The sequence below is a fragment of the Panthera tigris genome, chromosome D1 (genome assembly GCF_018350195.1).
Source record: "Panthera tigris isolate Pti1 chromosome D1, P.tigris_Pti1_mat1.1, whole genome shotgun sequence".
NCBI classification, from domain to species: domain Eukaryota; kingdom Metazoa; phylum Chordata; class Mammalia; order Carnivora; family Felidae; genus Panthera; species Panthera tigris.
In genome coordinates, this window is record NC_056669.1 from 39,297,275 (window position 1) to 39,316,375 (window position 19,101).

At 47.9% G+C, this 19,101-nt stretch overlaps 2 long non-coding RNA genes across 3 annotated transcripts; both read right to left on the reverse strand.

The window, feature by feature from the left end:
- Positions 1-2,119: 2,119 nt before the first annotated feature.
- Positions 2,120-8,620, reverse strand: LOC122231302. Its single transcript, XR_006208493.1, has 4 exons — positions 8,561-8,620; positions 7,288-7,326; positions 4,101-4,240; positions 2,120-2,382 (listed from the first exon to the last, which is right to left on the reverse strand). It is a non-coding gene; the product is annotated as an uncharacterized LOC122231302 (long non-coding RNA).
- Positions 8,621-10,842: 2,222 nt separating this feature from the next.
- LOC122231301 lies at positions 10,843-18,770 on the reverse strand. 2 transcript variants are annotated; one of them, XR_006208492.1, is made up of 5 exons: positions 18,694-18,770; positions 17,784-17,960; positions 17,283-17,409; positions 16,567-16,726; positions 10,843-10,956 (listed from the first exon to the last, which is right to left on the reverse strand). It is a non-coding gene; the product is annotated as an uncharacterized LOC122231301 (long non-coding RNA). The 2 variants fall into 2 exon arrangements; XR_006208491.1 differs by having other exon boundaries at positions 17,283-17,412.
- Between the last annotated feature and the right edge of the window lie 331 nt (positions 18,771-19,101).

Consider the following 19,101-nt stretch of genomic DNA (forward strand, 5'->3'; position numbering starts at 1 on the left):
ACACAGTCAATGCTCATTGAATCCTAATTTGATCGAATTCTCACTGTTTCTCACCATTTTTCCCGTGTTAAAAATCCCTAGATTTATGTCATTTGAATGTCTATGCTTCTGTTGACACACTTAAAATCAGGACTTAACCTACAGTGTAGAAACTTTTGCTGAGAAAATCAACGTGTTCCCATTCTCACTCGTGAAGTTTGCACAGAGATGACCCCATACCCCCCGCTCAAGAGGTGTGTCTGTGACACAGGACTAGATATCAGAGCACCTCATCTTCCTGGTCTCAGTAACTGGCTCAGAACGTGAGACGCAGCAGAAGGGTCGGACCCAGAGCCGAGAGATGAAAGAATCCACATCCAGTGATGTTGCTTGGCCCCCAGAAATCAGCAGTGGTCAAAGCCAGCCTCCCACCTATTAGTTATGTGGGCCAATAAATCCTCCTTACGAAAAAGAGCCAATTAAAAGTTTGTTTTCTCCTATATTTGTTGCTTGAACTCGGCCAGTGTGTTAGTCTTGTAGGGCTGTCACAGCAAAGCACCACAGACTAGTGGCTTAAACAACCAAATTGTGTTTTCTCCAGTCCTGGAAGCCAGAAGTCCAAGATCACAGTGTCAGCAGATTTTCTTTCTGCTGAGGCTTCTCTCCTTGACTTGCAGATGGTGGCCTTCTTGCTGTGTCCTCACATGGTCTTTCCTCTGTGTGCGCGTCCCTGGTGTCTCTTTTTGTGTGTCCAAATGTCCCCTTCGTATGAGGACACCAGTTTTAATGGAACGATAAGACAATGGAACAATGCCTTCAAAGTTCTGGGAAAAAGATATTTTCAACCTTGAATTCTCTACCCAGACAAACTATCACTTAAGTTGAGGGCAGAATAAAAACATGTCTGGGCATTCAAACCTCAGAATTTACTTATTTATTTTTATAATTTATTTTGAGAGACAGAGAGAGCATGAGCGGGGAGGGGGCAGAGAGAGAGGGAGACAGAGAATCCCAAACAGGCTCTGCGCTGTGAGTGCAGAGCCGGATGAGGGGCTTGAACTCATGAAATGGTGAGATTGCGACCTAAGCCGAAATCAAGAGTCTCATGCTTAACCGTCTGAGCCGCCCAGGCGCCCCTCAGAATTTACTTTTAATAGGCTTTTTGGGGGGAAACTATTGAGGATATTCCCTAGCAAAACAAAAGAGTAAACCAAGAACAAGGAAGACATGGGCTCCAAAACTGGGAAGCAGAGAGGAAGTCCCAGAGTAGAGTGACAGTGCAGCAGGTAGACAGCAGTCATTTGGAGGATGGAGGCCCAGGAGGCGGGATCTGGGGGAAACAGACGCAAGCTATCTCCCAGAATGCCTATTCGGATCGAGCATTCAAAAATAAATTAAGGATGCCACAAAAGCAAACAGTGCCAGAAAAAGAAAGGACTTCCAGGAAACACCCAACTCTCTACAAGAGAAAAAATATAATCATCACACAAAATCAGACTCTGCCCTGAACAGCTAAAATGATCTTCTGCTCTTAAACTAAGCCCACAGACAAATCACAGTGTAAGTTACGGTGTCAGGACAGAATGTATACACCATCAATCATAACCAGGATGTTCAATTGAGAGAAGCCGGGAAGTGGAAGGCAGGAAGGGGAGCCAGAGGGCAGGGCAGAAATGCAAACAGCCCGTGTTGCAAGGCGAGAGTCAACAAGCATCTAGAGCCGAACGAGACTTGGAATGGTAAGTTTGTGACAATGCTTCCAAGGAAACTGATGAAAGCAGCGCAACAGGGAGTGAGCTAAATTCAAAGGTTGCGAAAAGGGGCGTGGAGGACGGTGAAATCACCGCAGATCAACGGCGGAAATTCAGTAACTAATTTCCAAACTGAACAATTTAAACATTTTATTTAGAGATATGAAGAGCAATACCAAAAGAACCAGTAAAAGGATTACAAGTGGCCGTCCTAGGGAAGAGGACAGGAGTTAGGAAAGGAAGAGGCAAGGACCTGTGCCTTTTAGTGGCCAGAAGTCTATATTATTTTATTTATTAACCAAGCTCAGTTATTTTATAAATTTATGGTTGGTTGTTTTGGTTTTTGTTTTTTGTTTTTTGTTTTTTTAATTTTAAAGCACTCTAAAGCTTCCTTTGGGATCACTGCCAAATTGCTCGTAAGCCCTTGCTTCGTGTACAGATTCAAATTCTCACGGACAGCTGCCAGGTCCCAGCGTCAAGAAGTCCTTGGGTACATCCCCCCGTCTTTTCACCCATCTTGCTGTGAACCCCATAAGTAATGAAGCTTCCATGGTCTTCCACAAGTCAAGGACTTTTAATAGCATTTGATATTTATATGGTAGCTTTCATCTGTGGACTGTAGTGCATGTTACAACATTATCTCGCCGTGTTCCTGTGAAAGTAGAAGACAGGTGCTATTAACCCCATTATACATATGGGAAAACTGAGGCCAAGGGCTCTCATGATCAACCTGCTAGGTTGGATCTGTCACTTAGGATTAAGGGAAGGATCACTGAGCCTCAGGACCCTTATAAGGGATTCTGGGAGATTTAACCTCTTTTTTTAAAGTCCTGAAGATGATTCTTTCTGAAGACACTTGTGACTGGGCCTAATTATGAGCTTCATTTTTCCCTCTTTTGGCTAAGTAATCTGGGGCCAAGGAAGAGTGGAGCCATAGGAGGAAGGGAGTAGGTCACAGAGAGCAGAGGAAGAGGGGCAGAAATGAGAAAGACATTCCTAGTTAATTGTGGGCAGAGTCTTACCATTCACTAAACAGATCAGCAAGTATTTCTAACGCCCCCCATTAGGTGTTCAGTCCTATGCTTGATGCCAGGGAGAATTCAAGGAAGGACAGAACCGGTGCCCATTGATCAGTACTTCATCATTTACTTGGGTCCATAAGAAATATGTGCATTAGAACAGATAGAAACAACGTTGCACTGTGAGATAGAAACGGGAGAGTGCGTGAAATAAGATTTTAGGGGAAAGTAAGAGGAGCAGGTGCTTGGGCGGTTATTTTTTTTTTAAACCTGTGGGTTTTTTTTATTCAAGGGAATAAAGTGGAAATAAGCAGATCTGCAGCCTGTACAGAGCCTTTGCTGAGGGCTGGAGCCCAGTCGCCACCCTCCCTCAGACCCATGGAGCCCTGGGTGAACTCAGCTCCTGGGTGGGACCACCTCTTGTCTCCACTGCAAGGTACTTCCCACGTCTCTGGGAGTCCCCAGACATAGCCTGTTACACGGGCTTCTCTGCTCCCCTAGAAAATGATGACTGGTATTGTTACCACTAATAATGAACTTATTATTAGCAAATATTTTATTAATTGTAACTAAGGTTTCCAAAAACGGCATAAATACTTATACTCATTACTACTAGTAGTAAGTTTATTGGATTCACAAAAACCCCTGTAGGGTTAATGAACTTGTCTACGAGCCCTCAGGAAATAGGCATGCAGCTTCCCAGGCATAATATTTTCTTAATTAGCAAAATTTAAAAGTGCATAAGAGATTCTGTGCTCTGCAGCTCTTTGCACACAGTCCTCTTTACTCCCAGGTGTGGGTGTTTTATGCTCTCACAAGGTCAAGGCGCCCTCTAATGGTCATATGTAGTTACAAAGGAGTCCCTCAAGTTCCCCCAGAAACCTGATGGACTGGGTCCCCTCTCTGGATATACAGTACCCAGAATAGGACTTGACCTCTCAGACCCTGTGGTGCTTTCTGATATTTGCAAGTATTAAAGCCCCAAATGGTAGAGATCAATACAAATTTCTCTCAACTGATCGCTAGAAAAGGAACCAAAATAAAGTTTTGAAACACACATGAAAGCTATTTAGTAACTTCAGCAGAGAGGCTGAGAAGATGAGACGTTCATGCTTGAATTAGATGAGCGATGGGTATTAAGGAGGGCACTCATTGTGATGAGCACTGGGTGTTGTAAGTAAGTGATGAATCACTGAATTCTACTCTTGAAATCAATGTTGCACTGTATGTTAACTAACCAGATTGAAATAAAAATTTGAAGAAGGAAAAAGAAAGAGCCACGGAATTCCAAATAGACGTTAGACCCCAGAGATGTGAGGCAATCTGACACTCACGTGGTTCAGCCGCCCACCTGATCTTTAGTTTCCTCCACCACATCCTGACAAAGGAGCCAGCCAGCCTCCCATAGCCCTACTTAGGGGAGGGTCCAAATCGCTGATGAAAATAAGCTGGCTACTCGTGGCAAAACTGGAGAGGAAGGTCCCAGCATCCCTTAAAAAAAAAAGAAAGAAAGAAAAGACAGTATTTACATTCTTAATTTCCTATTTAATTAATTATCCAGTTCTTTAAAGCAGATGAATTATACACGTGTAGTTTATGCTCAAAAATCCCAAACCTTGAGGCGCCTGGGTGGCTCAGTCGGTTAAATATCCGACTTCGCCTCAGGTCATGATCTCACGGTCCGTGAGTTCGAGCCCCGCATCGGGCTCTGTGCCGACAGCTCGGAGCCTGGAGCCTGCTTCGGATTCTGTGTCTCCCTCTCTCTCTGACCCTCCCCTGTTCATGCTCTGCCTCTCTCTGTCTCAAAAATAAATAAACATTTAAAAAAAATTTTAATCCAAACAGTAATAAAAGCAAAACTGCTGTTCCTGAAGTCATGTTAAATATTGTATCTCTGGTGTCAACTCTAAAGATGATCAAATAGGATTACTGTTTAACCAGGAAGGATGGTTCTGTGTTTGTCTCTGCCCCCTCCTGAATACTCCCTCCAAAAACGCAGTACGGTAATTGAAAAGGATAAAAGGATGGGAGAGGAGATCACAGAGTGGAAAATGGGAACACATTTGGGGAAGGTGAAAAGCAAATGCATGTGTAGAACCTAACTGAATGAGAAGGGAGACAGCTGGAAGGGCTTGTAACTGGCCCTGACCATTCAGCAACTAAGTAGCAGAACTGAGATAAGAATTCAACCAAGGGGCGCCTGGGTGGCTCAGTCGGTTGAGCGGCCGACTTCGGCTTAGGTCACGATCTCGCGGTCCGTGGGTTCGTGCCCCGAGTCAGACTCGTGGGGTTGAGCCCTGCATTGGGCTCTGTGCTGACAGCTCAGAGCCTGGAGCCTGTTTCGGATTCTGTGTTTCCCTCTCTCTGACCCTCCCCTGGTCATGCTCTGTCTCTCCCTGTCTCAAAAATAAATAAAACGTTTAAAAAAAAATTTTTTTTAAAAGAATTCAACCAATATGTTCCCAGAATCTATGCTCTTCACTTAAATTCTTCTACCCAAAATTGACCCTATATGTCATCAATGGGACCATTCTTTAGGCTGTCTCAAAGACAGGGAAAGAGAATATTTAACATGTTTCTCAGTATTCGTGGCTCTACATGGTGCAGCCGCCATTTTCAATTTGGATCTTCTCCCACCCCAACTCATTTAACACCCTTCCCCACGACAGCAGTGAATGTGACCAAGGAGCTCAGACTAACGAGCTACAGAGAGGGTCAGTACCAGCAGCTGGGTACCATGGAGCGAGTCAGTACCATGACCTGGGGCCATGGTCAGGCTCCAGCATTGCACTGGGCACGGTGGAGGGAAGCCCCCACCTTGGCAATGCCCTGGATCAAGGTGATGATAGACACGTCCTCAGAGAGTGTGATTAAGAACTTGATAGCCAGTGGTCCCTGGGATGATATGAGTGGGTAACATTTACTGAGCATTTAATCCACATCCGGCAGTGTCACGTGACATTTTATGACTACCACCTCTCTATTGATAAGTAGGGTTTGCATGTACTGGGAACCTTTAAACTTCACATAACCCTATGAGTTATGAGGTGATCCTTCTATTATTCCGATCCCCATTTTAGAGATAAGGAAACTGAAATACAGAGAAGTTGAGTAACCTACCCAGATACCTACAACCTGCAAGGGGCAGAGTGAGGTTTTTAGTATCCCAAGACTGCACTCTTCAGCAGCATAATATATGAACAGCATGAAAAATGTAAGAGAGGATCAATAGAGCCCGGGAGAAGAGAAAGCTCAGACTGGACCCCAGGGAAACCACTCCCCTGGCTGTGAATTTATGTCACTTCTTTAGTGGGATGGAACTGGAGACACAAAAGAACTCTACATAGAACTCAGTTATCGCCATGCAGTTTTTGTGTTTGCGCTGATAATTACATCCACTAAATCTCTCTGAAATCCTCATAAGGTCTTTCCTGTTACTGTGATCAGTACCTGAACAGGGTGGACGAGACCATGGCAGCCAGGATTCTGGGGGCCAGAGCGGCAGACCCAGCAAGCATATTACCCCATGACGTTTTAACAAGTCAGACAACGGTGAGCGTGCCCCCTATTTCATATGCTGACATATAATCACAAGCACACATTAACATGTATCACATGTGTGTATAACAGTCGTTTGCAAGGGAGCAAGCATACACACACAGGTAAAATGTCCACATCTTCCGTCTATTCATTGTAAGACCTCGGGCATTTTTAAATTCTCTCTGAAGCTCAGGTTTCTCCTCTGTGAAAGAATACCTCTCTCACAGGGTTACTGTATGAAATGTGTTTGAAATCTCTTTATATATCAGAAAACTTGATTTAAGTATGTGAGTTATTGTATGTATATGTATCGAAGGGTAACACACACACTTTGCTGGCCTGCTTGACATTCTTTTTAATGTTTATTTATTTTTGAAAGTCAGAGAGTGTGAGTGAGAAAGGGGCAGAGAGAGGGGGACAGAAGATCCGAAGCAGGCTCCACGCTGAAAGCAGCGAGCCCAATGTGGGGCTCGAACGCACAAACCGTGAGATCACGACCTGAGCCAAAGTCGGGCATTCAACTGACTGAGCCACCCAGGCGCCCTGACATTTTTATCTTATTACCTCTGTACAAGCCACAGGTGAGATTTCCCCATCTCCCCTTGTCTGCTCCTAGAAGCACATTCATCAGGGAATGATGTTAAGGCTACGCTTTGGAGGATGTTTGCATTATTTTTGATCCTTTAGAACGGTGTGCTCTTTTTAAAATAGTACATTTGACATTTGGTAGCATTGAAGAGAAAATCTTCCAAATGCCTCCTCTACCAGGCTGACCTGGGGACCGGATAAAGTCACATCTTTATTAAGAGCTGTCCCCCCGCCCCCCGCCACCCCACCGCTGGGTTGAGCGCTACCTTCCCTGGAGGGCAGCCCATCCAGGCACATCTGTAGGTGACAAGCGGTGGGGGGTAAACTCGAGGGCTCAGTCCACGATCAGAAGGTTATCCCAACGCCGTAGGAAGAGTATAAAAATGAGAACAAACCTTGGTTGCACTGACCTTGGGCGGGTCAGATCTTCACTGATCCTGTTTCCCCATCTGAAGCAAGAGGAAAAAGTAATATCATCCTGACCGTCCCTTGGATCGCAGAGAAGAGAGCACAGGCACAGCAGAGGAGAGCACTTTGCTGCCTGTCATAAATGATGACATAGTTAGGTCTCGAGAGCCAGGCGTCTGGTCAGAGAATCACGGGCTCCACATTCTCAGGGACCTAGCAGCACACTGGTAGTCGCCGGGGAGAAAATGTAAAACTTCCTAGATTGCTAAAGGGAAGCATGTTCTCATGGGCAGGAAGGGGTAGCAGCAAGACCAAAGGCAAAGAGGGCATTCACCCACAGCCTCCAGTGGTGCCGGGCTGGGAAAGCCGAGACGAACGTGGAGCAGGGCCCCTGGGGGTCATCGCACCCTCATCGCAACCTCAATGCAGCAACCATGCTGTCCAAACCAAATTTAAGGTGTAATTGTCCGGCAAGTCTGTATATAAACATTTGGGGAGCATGAGACAGATTCTTTGATATGAAGTCTGTGGTTAAGGAATTCAAAGGCTTGTGATTTTCTCACCCACTAAGCATTTGAGGACAAAAGCCACCGTAACTGGATAGACTCAGAAGATGAGCTGCCCCATTACAAGCTGTGTGACCTCAGGCAAGTTCCTTAGCTTCTCTGAGACTCAGAATGTTCAGCAGCAATGAGTAAAACAGGTATCATAAGGATGCGTCTCTCACTGGACTATTAGAGAGTGAAACAAGGTAATGCCTGTGAACATGACTGCAACTATTTTTGCTTTTTTTTCCCCCAACTACCTAGCTGTATAACCTTGAACAAGTAATCACTACCCTCTGGGGCTACTACGCTTCCTAGGAAATGAAGGGACTGGATTTCTAAGAGTCCTTTGTAGCTTTCATATTCTCTACCGTGACCCAAGAGAACAATCGGCTTCTCGTCAATTATATTAAGCGCCCACCTTGAAAAGGTTCTCCCTTCCAAATGTGGCTGCAGTCTCCCCCACCCTTTCCTCTAACAAAAACCTGCAGTTTTCCTGGAGAGTGAGCACAACTGTATTCATTGTAGTAAGAGCTGTGACGTCCAGGCGTCGAGGGGCAATTGGGGGGCTTTTGGATTGGTACCTTTGTACAGGATCCAAGAAGGTTCAACAGTGCTCTTACTTCCTACTCATCTGCCCTAACTAGGAATAACTAGAGGTGGAAACTAGCAGACCCGCATTTGCGTAACAGATCTGTTATTTACCGGCTAGGAGACCCTGGGATCTTACCTTTCTTCTATAAGCCTGTTCCCTCCAGCAGCTCTGGAGCTGTTACCTCATGGAGACGTTCTGAGGATTGAATGAAATCATGTCAATAACGTGTCTAGAGTGAGTAGCGGTAGCTGTATGTGTTCTTGTCTATCATAAAGTATTATTTCCAGCTAAGTGTTACATTTTCATGATCTCTATTGTTAGTGATCATAATGGGGAGTGACGTCAGTAGTCTCGATCTCCTTCTTCCACACAGAGGGGACAGAGGCAGCACCCCATTCAACTATCAGCTTTCTGCAGCCCTGAATTTGGATATCAGATAGAAATAAAAGCCTAAGCATTATCATCCTGCTGGAGCCACTATTCATTAATAACTTTGGCTCTTCTGTGGGAGTGGAAAGCTAAGACTGTTTTTCTCAGATTTGCCCCCAGAGAGAGGGCCCTGGTTCTGCAAATTGCCCCAGGCTTCCCCCGTGGAAAGGGCCAGAGATGGCATCAGGCCTCTGTGTCTGGGGACCAAGGTGGTGAATGGGATGCTATTCATGAGCCAGTTAACAATCTCAGCATGCATCTGAGGCCAGAATGGGCACAAAAGGGGTGTTAAGAGAGTGCCACCTAATGCAAAATAGGAACCCCTCCCTGGGTTGCAGCGACATGTTCCAGAGCCCCGGAGACCCAGAGCACCAGCCTTAAAAGTTTCTCCAGCAGCCTTCGCTCAGCAGATGAGATACTGAGTTCCCTCTCATCTCATTTATGCTCAGGAACAGCGAGTGCAGAGACAGCAAGATGCAAACTCCTTCCCTCTTTCCATGTGCCTCCATCCCGGCTTCTTGGAAATCTCCGGAGTCAATAAACTCAACTGACAAAGAGAGTGAGAAAGGAAATTCTCCACATATAAAAAATGCGAGGCCAAGATGACTCAGATCCGCTTTGGTTCTTTATTCTGCAGCTACCCTGCACTGAGAGCTTTGTATGAGAACATTTTGAATATATTGTCTTATTTTCAGACCATCAACAATCCCACCAGATGAGTGCTATTGTCAGTCCCACTTTATAGATGAGGAAGTTGAGGTGACTGATGTAAAATAACTTGCCCAAGCTCACAGAAGCTGCTAAGTGACGGAGTCAGGGTTCGGACCCAGGACCTAATTCATAATCACTAGCGGAATTCGCCAGGGAAAGGATGAAAAAACCAGAACAGGGTAACAGTGGTTTCCCAAACATGACCTCAGTTCCCCCAATCTTTTAGAGAAAGCCTGCTGAACATCCATTATGAGCCAGATGTTCTCCCATTTATCTTATACACATCACCATCTATGAGGCTGATATTTGCTCTGCTTTATGGAGGAAACTGAGGCCCAGAGAGGGAAGATGGTTCCCCAGTTCACATTCCCTACAAATGGTGGAGTTGTGTTTGGCATCTTGCTCTTGGGGCTCTGAGGCTGGTGCTCTGTCTCCCGACTCTGCAATGGCTGGACCAGTCAGTCACCTTCCTAGTATTGATTGTTTTCTCTCTCCCTTCCAGGGAGGACTCACTGTGTGTTCTGAGACGGGCTCCAGATACACAGACATGCTGCTCTTGGCCTTGGCCATCATGGCCATCATCGCCAACCTCCTACTATACTTTCCCAATGGGCAGGTGCTGGAGCCTGCCAAGATTACAGACTTGGTCTGGTCTTTCCATGGCTTTTTGGGAGCTGGACTCTTGGTAAGAATGAAGTTATCTACCTTGCCTCCTCTAAGTCACAAAGCAATCATCTCATCTTGGGCCCACCTTCCCTGGGCCCCCAGAAAGTGGCTAGCTGTCTCCCTCTGTACCTCACAACACATGATACATAAACACTGGGCACATGGTACTGCGAGGACCTATTTATGTGCTCTTCTACTGGGCCGCGATCTCGTCAAGAACACAGCCCAAGTCTCATTCACCTTTGTCTCTAAGTGCCTACCCAGCAAAGTGCTGGCTTAGACTAGAGCTTAATATGTGCTTGTTAATTGCATGAGGAAGTACACTATAAAAAGCATAATAACCAAGTATTTGTCAGGTTCATCAGGTTTCAAGATGACCATCTTGAAAATTGTGTACCACTCATCGAGGCTTCCCTAGGCAAAATTATGGCGTTGGCAAACTTTTCCTGTAAAAGGCCGGATAGTAAATCATTCCAGCTTTGCGGACCATGTGGTCTCTTGTTTCAACTCCTCAACGCTGCCACCAAAGGGCAAAAGCAGCCACAGACAATACATAGACAAATGGGTATAGCCATTGTTCCAATAAAACTTTATTTATAAAGACAGGCAATCTGCTGGATTTAGCCCACATGTGGTAGTTTGTTGCCTCCTGAGACACTGAGTGCTTTCCTTCCTTTCCACCTTCGTTTGCATTCAGCTCCTACTCTCCCACGTATCCAGCGTTCCTGTATGAGAGGATCATTTGTTTATGGAGACCCAATGCCAGACACTGAGCAGGTGCTCAGCCCATGGATGGACGCATGCATCCATCTCAGGAAAAAGGTTCTGTTTCTTCTCCCCCACAGTAGTAGAGGCAGTGACCATCTGCCCCTCCCATGATGGCAGAGGCTGGGCCTTCCTGCCTGGGAGAACATTTAAGACAGCAATAGCGGGGTACAAGTGGTCTGTGTCTCAGCTCAGAGCCCTTCCTAAGAGGCCGCGCAGACCTAGGAAGTCTGCCAGACCCTGTTCAAGTCTCAAGTCTGCCCCTGAGCTGCGGTGCAGACCTTCCTGAGCTTCCATTTCAGTGTGGAGAACATTAAATGAGAACATACACAGCGCGCCCTGCACATACCTGGCAGCCAGTAAAATGCAGTCTGCCCTCTTTCCTGGCTCGGATTACCAGCTCCTTCTCCCTGGACCAGCCAAGCGCCTTCTCGAGCCTCACCCCGCCCCCCACTTGCTTACTCCCACAGGATGGGCTTGAATGGGTCAGTCCCACCACCAAGCAAAGGCTGAACCTCCCCTTGGAGCCCTCCTCATCTGTAGGATATACAGCACCCAACTTCTCTCAAGATATAATGAGCAAATGCAGGAAGTGTTGAAGAGAATCAAACCAAGCAGCTTGAGGGTATTTAGTTTCCCTAACAGAATCTCAGGTTTATTGAGAGACAGTAACCCAGAGGGAAAACATTCCACGGTCCTCAGAAAAGCAGAGTGAAGCCTGACTCTGTTCCTCTTTCTCCTCTTTCTTTCTTTTTCTTTCCCTTTTTTCTTCCTTTTTTTTTTTCTTCTTTCACTGTTCAGTCGGTCTTCGGTGTCCATTCTGGGCCTTCACATGTGCCAACTCTAAGGCAAACTAAGGCAGGGGCTGTGGAGTTGGAGAGAGGAGGGCACACTGGAGCCATATTGAAAGGTGGATTTGGCAGGGTCTGAAGACTGATGGGAGTGAGGGGAGGGAGCAGCCCAAGTTGGTTCCAGCATTCTGGCCCGGGGGACCTGGGGAGCTGGTGACGGCGTTCTCCCCAGCAGGGACCTGAGGGTGGAGCCGGGAAGAAGGCAGAAGTTCCAGAGGAAGTTTGGCTAGGAATGGAGACAGGACAGAAGCAAGAGAGAAATCCCCTGTGGAGAGGTGATGTGGAGCCCCAGGGGTGGAGGGTCCATCCAGGGCTCGTGAGCAGATGGAGAGAAGAAAGGAACCCAGGTCAGAGCCTCCCCCCCCCCCCCCGCCCAGCTGTGCTGCAAATGAAGAGGAATAAGAGGGAGGAAAGGTGGGAAGGAGACTGAGTGAGAACGCCTAGAAAAGTCTCAGGAGAAGCAGCAAAGGGGAAAGAGAAAAGCTGAGCAGAAGAGTCCCAAGACTGAGGAATCCCAGTGTCCACCGCAGCAGAAGGGACAGGAGCTGGGCCCTGGGGGGCATCTGCTGCAGGAGGTGCCCGGAGCAGCCCTGGGGCTGGCTGGGAAGTCCAGACTGCAGGGAGCAGAGGAGTGAGTGCAGGTGGGGAGCTGGGCTTCGAACGAGGAAGAAAGGGCCGGAGGCCAAGCTTGCCTTCCTGATGCAAGGAAGGCCAGAACAAGATCTCAAAAGCCACACGGGACACCCTGCGGGCAGTAAGAAGCACAGACCCATTTACCTAGCATCAGCTCCATGCACAACACTAAGGGTCTGTAGATCTACCAGAATTCACGGTTTCTGCTCCTTAACAATGGTGACGGGCGTTTGCGCGAAGGTTCCATTTACTTCCCGCGGCAACTTTGCCAAGTGGGAATCATCATCTCCTCCGACTGGTGAAGAAAGCAGGCCCAGGCAGATTGAGTCATGTGGCCACAGCCACACAGAGGGCAGAAATGGGGCTTCATCCCCCGTCTGAGTCCAAAGCCTGTCCCCTCTCCCTTTTTCCACCATCTGGTGCATACGTGCACACACAGCCCAGGATCAGAAAAAGACGGTATGTGTGGAGCTATGCCGGTAGAGGTCCTGCTCCATGCCACACCCCGGTGAACAGGACACGGAGGCACCGGGAGGGGGGCTGCTTTTCAGATGAGACAGACAACCAGGGCCACTTGAGTCACCACCGGCCCGGCATCCCCCACGCCGCCAGGTAGACAGCCATTCGGGGGCTGAGTTCCTCCCGTGGTCGGTCACAGCCATGGTGTGTAAAGACGTGCCCAGAACCATGTCATCTCCTCGAGAGGGAAGCCCCCTTCAGCCTCCCCCTATTGTTGTTGGAAGGCAGCCTCGTGATGTCAGCAAGGTGGTTGTCTCACAGAGCCAACGCCAAGAATAAAAGCTCTCTGTTTTCATGGAGCCCCAGGCCAACCCAGAACCAGCAGGGTTCTGTGGTTTAGAAAAAAAATGAGCATCTGGTACAAGCATACCATGAATTGCGTATTCCAGGGACTAAGAAACAGAGCCCCCATTTTTTTCCATGCCGTAGTGGTTAGTTTCCAGAAATATTATTTGCAGACTTGGCAAGACCTTTAAGGGGGGACAGCTTAGGTCTAGTTAGTAGTGTGGTTTGGGGTCACTCAGGGGCCTGATCAGGAGTAAGGGTCTGCCCACCCCCACGGAGATGGCTCCTATGCTCCCGCAGAACAAGGGAGACGGACAAATACACAAATAATTCAGCCCAGTGGAGGGAGTCCCGGCTGCAATGGAGCCTGGGGTCTGCAGAAGAGGAAATAATTAACTCTACCTTGGGGAACAAAGAGGGGAAGCCGAGGGAAGGAGGTGTCTGAGCTGTACTGTACAGAATTAGCAGGTGTTTGCCAGCCAGAAAAGGGAGGAGGGTGTTGCAGGCAAGGGGTGCTGGAATGCAGACCCAGGCAAAATTCTGCATCACCTTGTGCACCGTGCTGACTAGCAGCTTCTTACCCTTGAGTGCTTCACCCACAAGCATTTATTGAGCACCACACTGTGCTAGCACTGTTCCACGCGTAAGGGACACAGCTGGAAAAAAAAGCCAATAAAATTCCTGCTTTCCTAGCCCTAAGTGGGGAAGAGAAAGACCATGAATAACCAACTGAATACTATAATGTCAGGTGGAGAATGCCTCGACTAGGGAGGAAATAGAGTATAGAACAGATAGCAAAATACTCCCTGAGGAGGTGGCCTTTGAGCAGCCCCTTGAATGAAGTAGAGAATAAGCCACGTTGCTGTTTGGGAGAACAGCATTCCAAGCAGAGAGAAGGGCACGTTCTAAGGCCCGGAACTGGGAATGTGCTTGATAGTTCCAGAATCAGCAAGAAAACCAGTGTGGCTAGAGCCAGCTCAAAAAGGTTTAGGAGAGAGGGGAGGAAACGAGGTCAGAGAGAGAAGTAAGTAGCCGCTGGAACTTGAAAGCAGGGGAGAAGCATGCCCAGGTGCCATCGAGCTATGACGATCCTGACCTGAAGCTATCAGTGCACTCTGGCCCATCCTTGGAGCCTGGCCTGCTCTAAGCACCAAGCTGTGCTCCCCAGAAGGTGCTTAGAGAGACTTTTAGCACCCACGTCCTCCAAGGTGGTTCCCACAGTTCTCTTTTGTCAGCCCCAAAGCTGTGCCCTCACCACACAAGCTGCCCACACTCATCCCCCCAGGGCATCTCTTCCTACCTGGAAGGTTCTCATCAGCTCTAGTTCCTAGCACTGAGTTACCTAGAGGAGATTCTGAAAATCTGAGATTTTTGTGAAAATACTTCACTTAAAGAAATATGTTCATTGAATAAATGGGGAGCATACGTGCCCATTATACTAGTCAAGATTTTCCTGAAAATTTTACTATGTCTTATTCATGCAGTAAAACCGTGCAGGGCACACAGCCATTTGGTCATTTGCATGAAGTCTGCAGGAAGCACCAGCAGTTCTGATCTTTGAATAGTTTTCTCCTCTGGGGTTAAGAATTCAGCTATATAACCTGGTTTATGTCATTGTTGGGAGGAAAGAAAATAAGGTAGAAAACGAGGAAGGGAAAGCGAAAGAATGGGAGAGTATGCCCTTAATAACTCTCTTCCTCTCCTCTCTCACATCATGAGCCCCCAGAGCAGGAAAAGGCTCCCACAGCAAACCTTCCAATCGAAAGAAAAAATATATACTCTATTTAAGGCACCTTGGAACGGAATCTTTGAACTGGAAAGAATCTTAGATGTCAATATTTTAATCCCTCTTGTTTTATAGATTAAAAATTAGGACTCGAGAGAGGTTAAACTAGATCCAGCCCATAAAGCTAGGGTATGGCCCAGCAAGGTGTAGAATGCAGGTCTCTGGGCTCAAAGAATGCCCTAGACAGAGGACAGTGACAGCTCAGAGTGGCAATGCCTCGGTGGGGTCCGTTCTGGCCAAGGTCTGATATGCGGCATTACGGATAAGGACCCCCATTTCACTTGGGCACAAAGTGAAACCTCTCAGGAACCGAGAACAATGATACTAACTGAACTCACCAAAGCTTGAGTGATAAATCAGAATGTCAGTGTATTTATCCCAAGGTGAGATGCTCCTGCCAGGACAGTGGTTGGGAGGTGGGTGGAAAGGTCAGGCTTCTCTCTCATCTCCATGGGAAGTGGCATACAGGGTAACAGGAGCCAAACGAGCTGGGTTTCAGACCATGCTCTGTGGCAGGCCAGCTGTGAGATCCTAGAGAGGCGCTGCATCTCGCTAAGTCTCAGTTTCTCCCACTGGAAAACGGGGAGATAGCAGTAGCCGCCTCCTGTGGTTGTGGTGAGAGCACCCAGAGAGCACCCAGTCCCAAACTTGGCTCGCAGCTCTGCTCATTCAACAGCAGCTGTAAGAGAACTGGGGGAAGGGGCTGTCGGAACCACCCCTGCACCTAGTGTTACGGAGTCGTGATGGTCGGACACATTTCCACTGGAGACAGAGAGCTGATAAGGCAGACTCAGCACACTTCTCCAGCACTGTGGGCACACACAGCCCAATCTAAAAACTAGGGGCTCTCCTTTTACTAGATGCCACGTCTCCTCCCCGGCCCTCACTCAAGGCTTCATAAGTAGCCAGTAATTGGCCCAAGTTCGTTTGGTGTAGCGTCTGGCCGGCTGGCTCCACAGTGACCTGCATGCCTCCAGGAGGGGTTTGTACCCCTGCCCCCTAGTTCTCCATAGTCCCCACCCACCCGCATTATATTATACTGACACATTTTCCTCTTTTTTAAAAAATGATTTTAGTGTTTATTTACTTTTTGAGAGAGAGACAGCGCTAGTGAGGGAGGGGCAGAGAGAGAGGGAGACAGAATCTTAAAGCGGGCTCCAGGTTCAACCTGTCAGCACGGAGCCCACTTCGTGATCCTCTGTCCCCCTCTCTGTCTGCCCCTCCCCTGCTCATGCTCTTTCTCTAAAAGAAAGAAAGAAAGAAAGAGAAAGAGAGAAAGAGAAAGAAAGAAAGAGAAAGAAAGAAAGAAAGAAAGAAAGAAAGAAAGAAAGAAAGAAAGAAAGAAAAGACTCCAACATAATCATATCTTTTGTCATATAAGGCAATATTCACAGGTCCTGGGATTAAGAATGAACATATCTTTGGGGGCCCATTTGTTCAGCCTACCACAGGAGGTAACATCTGAACTGGCCCTTTAAGGGCGAATAGGAGCTTACCACATGGCAAAGGGTGAAGAGCCTATTCCAAGGCCCAGAGGTAGGAAAGTCCTGGCCCTGCTCCGGGAGCCCATCAGCTGGTACGCTGGGAGGTCTTGATGACGAGAGGTGAGGCGCTGGTGGCAGGACGAGACCAGGCTATGAAGGGCTGTGCTGTATCCTACACACAATGAAGAACCATTAGACATTGTTTTGTTTTTGAGGGAGAGAGATAGAGAGCAAGCGGGGGTGGGGCAGACAGAGAGGGAGACAGAACCCCAAGCAGCCTCCGTGCCACCAGCACAGAGCCCAACGTGGGTTACCCTCCCACCACCCCCACCCCTAGAGGGCTTAGTTCCAAGGCTGTGTGCTTTCTCTCTTTTTTGGAGGATAGACTATTGACCGATGTCTAGTCTAATACCCCCCTTTTAAAGCACAGGGATATTATGTAGGGCTCTGGCCAACAGAGACGGGAGCTGCCGCATGAGATCCCAGGACAAACAAGCCTGGAGAATGGGTGTGCTGAGAGCCATTCACAATGGACACGATGTCCTCCAGCCCTGGTAGCCCAGCCTTCTGGGGTCTGTGGCTGTTTCTATCTGTCATCTGTGAGAAAGTCTAGGACCTTCCCATCCTTTGGCTTTCTTATTTCCCCAGTAGCCAATGGAGTAACACATGATAGAACTGAGATTCAAGCAAGAAGGGACACTGGAAATCTTTCTCCCCAAAACACTTACTCAGATACACTCGTACAGTGGCCCCACGAAGAACAGAGGCTGATGCTCTAAGTTCATCCACTGTGCACCTACTTCCCATTCCTGATTCGTGGCCCTCTTGCACCAATGCCCTTTGTCCTACCCAGCACTGCTAGAAGAAAGTGATGGAAATGTCACTACCAATTTTGCAAACTTGTTTCCACTTGACAACTAGGAAAGGGAAAGCCCAAAGAGACTGAACCGCCTGCCCAGATTGGCATGGCTTTAATCTTAGATCCAGAAAGAATGTGTGGGATTATTTATCCAACCTCGGGGAGAGTGTAAGTTTCTTTCTTTAGCACCAGGCCTGGATCTTATCATGTGTGTGCCCCCAGGTGCCTGACACACAGTTGGCTCTCGGGTCACTCCAAATGAAGACAGGACTGGCCGAGTTGGGACTCAGGCTCTGTCACCTGACTCCTGGGATCACACTGTCTCCCGCATGCAAAACTGCTTCCCGATGTCCTCAATCACAGCCCTTACAATTCCGGTTCATACAGCATGTCACTCCTCTTTCCTGCTCCAAAGTCCCCTCTCCTGTCTCTTGCAGCCTCCAGTTAGATCGTCCACAGATCCTTAGCTCTGTGTTGTCTACAGACCATCTTCAAGGGGCTCCCCAAGTCGTTCTTCTCAGCCCCTGCTGTCCCCCTCCCTCAGGCCCTGTGATAGGAAAGACACAACGTGGACACGTCAGGAATAAAAGCTCATGCCTTGAAGCAAACAAATCCCTCAGCTTTGCCCCAATGCATTAATGCGCTAACATGCCAGAAGGTCACCTTTCCTTGACACTGGCCTCACTGCCACATTCACCCACCCATCCAGTCAACATGTATTCATGGAGTTTGTACACAGTAAAGCCCTGTGTCGGTCACTGACTCAGGCATTGGAAAAACACGTATTCATTTACTCACCCAATCATACAACAAATACTTACTGAACACCCACCACCGGAATGGCTAATAGCTCTCATTTGGAGGGCCGACACCAGCCGATTGGCCCCTTGTGCCGTGAAGGACTACGAGGCCTTGTCCAGGGTTGGCGGGGAAGATGCTGAGATCCATTACTGATGCCTACCATGAGTGCAGACGAGGAGAGCTTGTCTGTGTGCCAGGCTGTGGGTAGGCACTGGCAGTTCAGTGGTGAATAAGTCAATTATAGCTCAATTTTGTAGCAAACGATTTCATTCTCTAGAATTGCAACTGAGGCAGGTGAAGGGACAGAGGGATTCTCAGCTCTAGTACACCTTTTTTTTGTTTGTTTGTTTTTTGGCACATTTGGTAAGCGAAACAGAAACAAGTTACCCGGTCTGGCATCTTTACAAGAAAAGATTCAGATCGTGTTCAATTTACCGGGAAACTCAGGGGACGCATCTTTAGAAAGCACTACCACTTACCTACTCATTGGTGGCACTGAAATTTGAGCTCTGTTCCATTGCAGATGCTGTACCCTGTGCTTCTGGCCATGCAGGGCACTATGGGGGCTATGTACTGTGTGGTCGTTTCTTCACTGGGTCTGCTCAGTGGCCCCTTCTGTGACACGGGCAGTGGAAACTACACCTACCCTTTCAGGAATAACACCCTGGAGTGAGTAGCATTCATGGCCTTGGGTCAGTGTCCAACATCTAAAGATGATACAGCTGATGACCACAAAGAGTGTGTGTGTTCGATATTGGCCACCCAGCAATGCGGCCAGATACCTCCATTCGTACCCAGTGTCGTGTTCCCCTCTCCACACCTGCTCCCAAAGCAACAACAGCTAGGAGGTGGTTGGCCGAGGCGAGAAGCCCTCGTGTGCTGATGGA